Raw genomic sequence first — 9,550 nt, 5'->3', positions numbered from 1 at the left:
GGGTCTCAAATTTAGAAAACCAACTTATGCTTGCTTAAGGGTAAAGGTGAGTTGGGGTGCTGCATAAAACCAGAGATTGAAATGAGCACAGATAAAGTTCCTTAAGCCAAATATGGAATAGACAAGAGCTACTCCTTGCTCAACGAAATGGACTCAACACCGCATATTAAACGCCTAAGAATGTACCTGACTAGTAAGTATCTTAAAACCTATGGATTGCTATGTCTCCGAAAGAGAATCAAGCATGTGTACAGGGGCATAAACGCAGCAGTGATAGGATTGGAGAGGTTCGGTGAGCAAATGAAGACCCTTTGAAGTCATATTGCATGGTACCCATTCCACGGGTTTCAACTACCCAGGTTTAAGGTATTCTTCCTTCAGCTAAAACATGCATGTGGAACCTAGAGTATGATCAACCATGTGATCGGGAGACGTGTTCAAATATGTCTCAGTTTTCGTACCCTGGTACTCGGGTGCAACATTCCAGACGCTTTACTAACACTCTCCCCACTTGGAGAGTCAGTCCCTTTAACCTCCTGTTTGGCCCAGTTTGCAATTTCTGCGGAAGATGAACAGGAATAGCGAGAACCAATGAGAGACTAGCTGGAGGTGTCTGGACGGGCAAATTTAACTCTCATTTCCCACCAGGAAGAGGAATTAACCAAAGGCTCAGCGTGCCGTGCCGGAACCAGATTAGGGCCTGAAGCCATCCTGCGGTGTTGCGGCCAGCTCACAAGAAAGCGAGTTGAAGAAAGGAGCTCAGGGGCACTGTAATTCACAAACCTGCAGAGTTATAAATGACAGCTATCGTCCAAAAATATACTGAAGTAAGGCTGCCAAGAGGACTTGAAAGCGGGGCAGAATTGCAGGAAACCGATTTCAGGAGGTAGACTGGAATTGCATTGAAAGCATAGGAAAAGAGGCAGAACGTCCACAATGATGCACTTGGCCAAAAAGGGCGTATGCGTTTTTTCCTGAATATATTCAGGAAAAAACGCATACGCCCTTTTTGGCCAACCAAGCAAGCTTGCAAAGGAAATCTGCACTACAATGAAGTCTCACTTCCCCCCGGTCAAAAGGGCCATCTGAAAAAAGTGTAAAATCCAGAAAGGCAGGACAGGCCATGGAGAACTGGGAGCCTTGTTATGCTGATGGGCGGGATGTAAATTGCCAACAGACACTCGGGAGAAGTGTATGGTGTTTCCTGAAACATCTAAAAAACAAAGCAACAGAGCCTAGGGCACTTCCACTTATGGTCCTATAGCTTAGGGAAATTAAAATCAAAAAGACACAGCCACCCCAAAGTTTGGGACGCCTCTGTTTACAAGAACCTCGTTTACAGTACAAGTTCAATATCACAGAAAGTGAAAAATGGATAAAGAACTTGTGGTACTTACGTACAATGCAGTATCACTCAGCAATGAAATCTATGTCATCAGGCCCGTAGCAGCATAATGAGTGGATTCAGGTACGATGATTCTAACTGAAATAAGTCACACAGAAAAAGAAACATCATAAGATATCACTAATACACGGAATGTAAACTTGGCTACACAGGAACTGAATTCCAAAACAGAACAGGGTCTCAAATTTAGAAAACCAACTTATGCTTGCTTAAGGGGAAAGGTGAGTTGGGGTGCTGCATAAAACCAGAGATTGAAATGAGCACAGATAAAGTTCCTTAAGCCAAATATGGAATAGACAAGAGCTACTCCTTGCTCAACGAAATGGACTCAACACCCCATATTAAACGCCTAAGAATGTACCTGACTAGTAAGTATCTTAAAACCTATGGATTGCTATGTCTCCAAAAGAGAATCAAGCGTGTGTACAGGGGCATAAACGCAGCAGTGATAGGATTGGAGAGGTTCGGTGAGCAAATGAAGACCCTTTGAAGTCATATTGCATGGTACCCATTACACGGGTCTCAACTCTCCAGGTTTAAGGTATTCTTCCTTCAGCTAAAACATGCATGTGGAACCCAGAGTATGATCAACCGTGTGAATGGGGAGACGTGTTCAAATATGTCTCAGTTTTCCTCCCCTGGTACTCGGGTGCAACATTCCAGACGCTTTACTAACACTCTCCCCACTTGGAGAGTCAGCGCCTTTAACCTCCTGTTTGGCCCAGTTTGCAATTTCTGCGGAAGATGAACAGGAATAGGGAGAACCAATGAGAGACTAGCTGGAGGTGTCTGGACGGGCAAATTTAACTCTCATTTCCCACCAGGAAGAGGAAATAACCAAAGGCTCAGCGTGCCGTGCCGGAACCAGATTAGGGCCTGAAGCCATCCTGCGGTGTTGCGGCCAGCTCACAAGAAAGCGAGTTGAAGAAAGGAGCTCAGGGGCACTGTAATTCACAAACCTGCAGAGTTATAAATGACAGCTATCGTCCAAAAATATACTGAAGTAAGGCTGCCAAGAGGACTTGAAAGCGGGGCAGAATTGCAGGAAACCGATTTCAGGAGGTAGACTGGAATTGCATTGAAAGCATAGGAAAAGAGGCAGAACGTCCACAATGATGCACTTGGCCAAAAAGGGCGTATGCGTTTTTTCCTGAATATATTCAGGAAAAAACGCATACGCCCTTTTTGGCCAACCAAGCAAGCTTGCAAAGGAAATCTGCACTACAATGAAGTCTCACTTCCCCCCGGTCAAAAGGGCCATCTGAAAAAAGTGTAAAATCCAGAAAGGCAGGACAGGCCATGGAGAACTGGGAGCCTTGTTATGCTGATGGGCGGGATGTAAATTGCCAACAGACACTCGGGAGAAGTGTATGGTGTTTCCTGAAACATCTAAAAAACAAAGCAACAGAGCCTAGGGCACTTCCACTTATGGTCCTATAGCTTAGGGAAATTAAAATCAAAAAGACACAGCCACCCCAAAGTTTGGGACGCCTCTGTTTACAAGAACCTCGTTTACCGTACAAGTTCAATATCACAGAAAGTGAAAAATGGATAAAGAACTTGTGGTACTTACTTACAAAGCAGTATCACTCAGCAATGAAATCTATGTCATCAGGCCCTTAGCAGCATAATGAGTGGATTCAGGTACGATGATTCTAACTGAAATAAGTCACACAGAAAAAGAAACATCATAAGATATCACTAATACACGGAATGTAAACTTGGCTACACAGGAACTGAATTACAAAACAGAACAGGGTCTCAAATTTAGAAAACCAACTTATGCTTGCTTAAGGGGAAAGGTGAGTTGGGGTGCTGCATAAAACCAGAGATTGAAATGAGCACAGATAAAGTTCCTTAAGCCAAATATGGAATAGACAAGAGCTACTCCTTGCTCAACGAAATGGACTCAACACCGCATATTAAACGCCTAAGAATGTACCTGACTAGTAAGTATCTTAAAACCTATGGATTGCTATGTCTCCGAAAGAGAATCAAGAGTGTGTACAGGGGCATAAACGCAGCAGTGATAGGATTGGAGAGGTTCGGTGAGCAAATGAAGACCCTTTGAAGTCATATTGCATGGTACCCATTCCACGGGTCTCAACTCTCCAGGTTTAAGGTATTCTTCCTTCAGCTAAAACATGCATGTGGAACCCAGAGTATGATCAACCGTGTGATCGGGAGACGTGTTCAAATATGTCTCAGTTTTCGTACCCTGGTACTCGGGTGCAACATTCCAGACGCTTTACTAACACTCTCCCGACTTGGAGAGTCAGCGCCTTTAACCTCCTGTTTGGCCCAGTTTGCAATTTCTGCGGAAGATGAACAGGAATAGGGAGAACCAATGAGAGACTAGCTGGAGGTGTCTGGACGGGCAAATTTAACTCTCATTTCCCACCAGGAAGAGGAATTAACCAAAGGCTCAGCGTGCCGTGCCGGAACCAGATTAGGGCCTGAAGCCATCCTGCGGTGTTGCGGCCAGCTCACAAGAAAGCGAGTTGAAGAAAGGAGCTCAGGGGCACTGTAATTCACAAACCTGCAGAGTTATAAATGACAGCTATCGTCCAAAAATATACTGAAGTAAGGCTGCCAAGAGGACTTGAAAGCGGGGCAGAATTGCAGGAAACCGATTTCAGGAGGTAGACTGGAATTGCATTGAAAGCATAGGAAAAGAGGCAGAACGTCCACAATGATGCACTTGGCCAAAAAGGGCGTATGCGTTTTTTCCTGAATATATTCAGGAAAAAACGCATACGCCCTTTTTGGCCAACCAAGCAAGCTTGCAAAGGAAATCTGCACTACAATGAAGTCTCACTTCCCCCCGGTCAAAAGGGCCATCTGAAAAAAGTGTAAAATCCAGAAAGGCAGGACAGGCCATGGAGAACTGGGAGCCTTGTTATGCTGATGGGCGGGATGTAAATTGCCAACAGACACTCGGGAGAAGTGTATGGTGTTTCCTGAAACATCTAAAAAACAAAGCAACAGAGCCTAGGGCACTTCCACTTATGGTCCTATAGCTTAGGGAAATTAAAATCAAAAAGACACAGCCACCCCAAAGTTTGGGACGCCTCTGTTTACAAGAACCTCGTTTACCGTACAAGTTCAATATCACAGAAAGTGAAAAATGGATAAAGAACTTGTGGTACTTACTTACAAAGCAGTATCACTCAGCAATGAAATCTATGTCATCAGGCCCTTAGCAGCATAATGAGTGGATTCAGGTACGATGATTCTAACTGAAATAAGTCACACAGAAAAAGAAACATCATAAGATATCACTAATACACGGAATGTAAACTTGGCTACACAGGAACTGAATTACAAAACAGAACAGGGTCTCAAATTTAGAAAACCAACTTATGCTTGCTTAAGGGGAAAGGTGAGTTGGGGTGCTGCATAAAACCAGAGATTGAAATGAGCACAGATAAAGTTCCTTAAGCCAAATATGGAATAGACAAGAGCTACTCCTTGCTCAACGAAATGGACTCAACACCCCATATTAAACGCCTAAGAATGTACCTGACTAGTAAGTATCTTAAAACCTATGGATTGCTATGTCTCCGAAAGAGAATCAAGCGTGTGTACAGGGGCATAAACGCAGCAGTGATAGGATTGGAGAGGTTCGGTGAGCAAATGAAGACCCTTTGAAGTCATATTGCATGGTACCCATTCCACGGGTCTCAACTCTCCAGGTTTAAGGTATTCTTCCTTCAGCTAAAACATGCATGTGGAACCCAGAGTATGATCAACCGTGTGATCGGGAGACGTGTTCAAATATGTCTCAGTTTCGGTCCCGTGGTACTCGGGTGCAACATTCCAGACGCTTTACTAACACTCTCCCGACTTGGAGAGTCAGTGCCTTTAACCTCCTGTTTGGCCCAGTTTGCAATTTCTGCGGAAGATGAACAGGAATAGGGAGAACCAATGAGAGACTAGCTGGAGGTGTCTGGACGGGCAAATTTAACTCTCATTTCCCACCAGGAAGAGGAATTAACCAAAGGCTCAGCGTGCCGTGCCGGAACCAGATTAGGGCCTGAAGCCATCCTGCGGTGTTGCGGCCAGCTCACAAGAAAGCGAGTTGAAGAAAGGAGCTCAGGGGCACTGTAATTCACAAACCTGCAGAGTTATAAATGACAGCTATCGTCCAAAAATATACTGAAGTAAGGCTGCCAAGAGGACTTGAAAGCGGGGCAGAATTGCAGGAAACCGATTTCAGGAGGTAGACTGGAATTGCATTGAAAGCATAGGAAAAGAGGCAGAACGTCCACAATGATGCACTTGGCCAAAAAGGGCGTATGCGTTTTTTCCTGAATATATTCAGGAAAAAACGCATACGCCCTTTTTGGCCAACCAAGCAAACTTGCAAAGGAAATCTGCACTACAATGAAGTCTCACTTCCCCCCGGTCAAAAGGGCCATCTGAAAAAAGTGTAAAATCCAGAAAGGCAGGACAGGCCATGGAGAACTGGGAGCCTTGTTATGCTGATGGGCGGGATGTAAATTGCCAACAGACACTCGGGAGAAGTGTATGGTGTTTCCTGAAACATCTAAAAAACAAAGCAACAGAGCCTAGGGCACTTCCACTTATGGTCCTATAGCTTAGGGAAATTAAAATCAAAAAGACACAGCCACCCCAAAGTTTGGAACTGCCTCTGTTTACAAGAACCTCGTTTACAGTACAAGTTCAACATCGCAGAAAGTGAAAAATGGATAAAGAACTTGTGGTACTTACGTACAATGCAGTATCACTCAGCAATGAAATCTATGTCATCAGGCCCGTAGCAGCATAATGAGTGGATTCAGGTACGATGATTCTAACTGAAATAAGTCACACAGAAAAAGAAACATCATAAGATATCACTAATACACGGAATGTAAACTTGGCTACACAGGAACTGAATTCCAAAACAGAACAGGGTCTCAAATTTAGAAAACCAACTTATGCTTGCTTAAGGGGAAAGGTGAGTTGGGGTGCTGCATAAAACCAGAGATTGAAATGAGCACAGATAAAGTTCCTTAAGCCAAATATGGAATAGACAAGAGCTACTCCTTGCTCAACGAAATGGACTCAACACCCCATATTAAACGCCTAAGAATGTACCTGACTAGTAAGTATCTTAAAACCTATGGATTGCTATGTCTCCAAAAGAGAATCAAGCGTGTGTACAGGGGCATAAACGCAGCAGTGATAGGATTGGAGAGGTTCGGTGAGCAAATGAAGACCCTTTGAAGTCATATTGCATGGTACCCATTACACGGGTCTCAACTCTCCAGGTTTAAGGTATTCTTCCTTCAGCTAAAACATGCATGTGGAACCCAGAGTATGATCAACCGTGTGAACGGGAGACGTGTTCAAATATAGTCTCAGTTTTCCTCCCCTGGTACTCGGGTGCAACATTCCAGATGCTTTACTAACACTCTCCCCACTTGGAGAGTCAGCGCCTTTAACCTCCTGTTTGGCCCAGTTTGCAATTTCTGCAGGAAGATGAACAGGAATAGGGAGAACCAATGAGAGACTAGCTGGAGGTGTCTGGACGGGCAAATTTAACTCTCATTTCCCACCAGGAAGAGGAAATAACCAAAGGCTCAGCATGCCGTGCCGGAACCAGATTAGGGCCTGAAGCCATCCTGCGGTGTTGCGGCCAGCTCACAAGAAAGCGAGTTGAAGAAAGGAGCTCAGGGGCACTGTAATTCACAAACCTGCAGAGTTATAAATGACAGCTATCGTCCAAAAATATACTGAAGTAAGGCTGCCAAGAGGACTTGAAAGCGGGGCAGAATTGCAGGAAACCGATTTCAGGAGGTAGACTGGAATTGCATTGAAAGCATAGGAAAAGAGGCAGAACGTCCACAATGATGCACTTGGCCAAAAAGGGCGTATGCGTTTTTTCCTGAATATATTCAGGAAAAAACGCATACGCCCTTTTTGGCCAACCAAGCAAGCTTGCAAAGGAAATCTGCACTACAATGAAGTCTCACTTCCCCCCGGTCAAAAGGGCCATCTGAAAAAAGTGTAAAATCCAGAAAGGCAGGACAGGCCATGGAGAACTGGGAGCCTTGTTATGCTGATGGGCGGGATGTAAATTGCCAACAGACACTCGGGAGAAGTGTATGGTGTTTCCTGAAACATCTAAAAAACAAAGCAACAGAGCCTAGGGCACTTCCACTTATGGTCCTATAGCTTAGGGAAATTAAAATCAAAAAGACACAGCCACCCCAAAGTTTGGAAGGCTCTGTTTACAAGAACCTCGTTTACAGTACAAGTTCAACATCGCAGAAAGTGAAAAATGGATAAAGAACTTGTGGTACTTACGTACAATGCAGTATCACTCAGCAATGAAATCTATGTCATCAGGCCCATAGCAGCATAATGAGTGGATTCAGGTACGATGATTCTAACTGAAATAAGTCACACAGAAAAAGAAACATCATAAGATTATCACTAATACACGGAATGTAAACTTGGCTACACAGGAACTGAATTCCAAAACAGAACAGGGTCTCAAATTTAGAAAACCAACTTATGCTTGCTTAAGGGTAAAGGTGAGTTGGGGTGCTGCATAAAACCAGAGATTGAAATGAGCACAGATAAAGTTCCTTAAGCCAAATATGGAATAGACAAGAGCTACTCCTTGCTCAACGAAATGGACTCAACACCGCATATTAAACGCCTAAGAATGTACCTGACTAGTAAGTATCTTAAAACCTATGGATTGCTATGTCTCCGAAAGAGAATCAAGCATGTGTACAGGGGCATAAACGCAGCAGTGATAGGATTGGAGAGGTTCGGTGAGCAAATGAAGACCCTTTGAAGTCATATTGCATGGTACCCATTCCACGGGTTTCAACTACCCAGGTTTAAGGTATTCTTCCTTCAGCTAAAACATGCATGTGGAACCTAGAGTATGATCAACCATGTGATCGGGAGACGTGTTCAAATATGTCTCAGTTTTCGTACCCTGGTACTCGGGTGCAACATTCCAGACGCTTTACTAACACTCTCCCCACTTGGAGAGTCAGTCCCTTTAACCTCCTGTTTGGCCCAGTTTGCAATTTCTGCGGAAGATGAACAGGAATAGCGAGAACCAATGAGAGACTAGCTGGAGGTGTCTGGACGGGCAAATTTAACTCTCATTTCCCACCAGGAAGAGGAATTAACCAAAGGCTCAGCGTGCCGTGCCGGAACCAGATTAGGGCCTGAAGCCATCCTGCGGTGTTGCGGCCAGCTCACAAGAAAGCGAGTTGAAGAAAGGAGCTCAGGGGCACTGTAATTCACAAACCTGCAGAGTTATAAATGACAGCTATCGTCCAAAAATATACTGAAGTAAGGCTTGCCAAGAGGACTTGAAAGCAGGGCAGAATTGCAGGAAACCGATTTCAGGAGGTAGACTGGAATTGCATTGAAAGCATAGGAAAAGAGGCAGAACGTCCACAATGATGCACTTGGCCAAAAAGGGCGTATGCGTTTTTTCCTGAATATATTCAGGAAAAAACGCATACGCCCTTTTTGGCCAACCAAGCAAGCTTGCAAAGGAAATCTGCACTACAATGAAGTCTCACTTCCCCCCGGTCAAAAGGGCCATCTGAAAAAAGTGTAAAATCCAGAAAGGCAGGACAGGCCATGGAGAACTGGGAGCCTTGTTATGCTGATGGGCGGGATGTAAATTGCCAACAGACACTCGGGAGAAGTGTATGGTGTTTCCTGAAACATCTAAAAAACAAAGCAACAGAGCCTAGGGCACTTCCACTTATGGTCCTATAGCTTAGGGAAATTAAAATCAAAAAGACACAGCCACCCCAAAGTTTGGGACGGCTTTGTTTACAAGAACCTCGTTTACGGTACAAGTTCAATATCACAGAAAGTGAAAAATGGATAAAGAAGTTGTGGTACTTACGTACAATGCAATATCACTCAGCAATGAAATCTATGTCATCAGGCCCGTAGCAGCATAATGAGTGGATTCAGGTATGATGATTCTAACTGAAATAAGTCACACAGAAAAAGAAACATCATAAGATATCACTAATACACGGAATGTAAACTTGGCTACACAGGAACTGAATTACAAAACAGAACAGGGTCTCAAATTTAGAAAACCAACTTATGCTTGCTTAAGGGGAAAGGTGAGTTGGGGTACTGCAT

General features: G+C 44.1%; 1 long non-coding RNA gene across 1 annotated transcript; it reads right to left on the bottom strand.

Annotated features, from left to right (window-relative positions):
• Positions 1–6,139: 6,139 nt before the first annotated feature.
• Positions 6,140–9,374, bottom strand: LOC141278852 (uncharacterized). Its single transcript, XR_012332242.1, has 3 exons — positions 9,303–9,374; positions 7,721–7,806; positions 6,140–6,225 (listed from the first exon to the last, which is right to left on the bottom strand). It is a non-coding gene; the product is annotated as an uncharacterized lncRNA (long non-coding RNA).
• Between the last annotated feature and the right edge of the window lie 176 nt (positions 9,375–9,550).

The sequence above is a fragment of the Tursiops truncatus genome, chromosome 6, assembly GCF_011762595.2.
Source record: "Tursiops truncatus isolate mTurTru1 chromosome 6, mTurTru1.mat.Y, whole genome shotgun sequence".
Lineage (NCBI taxonomy): Eukaryota > Metazoa > Chordata > Mammalia > Artiodactyla > Delphinidae > Tursiops > Tursiops truncatus.
The sequence above is the reverse complement of the archived record's forward strand: the minus strand, read 5'-3'. Positions and strand labels throughout refer to the sequence as shown.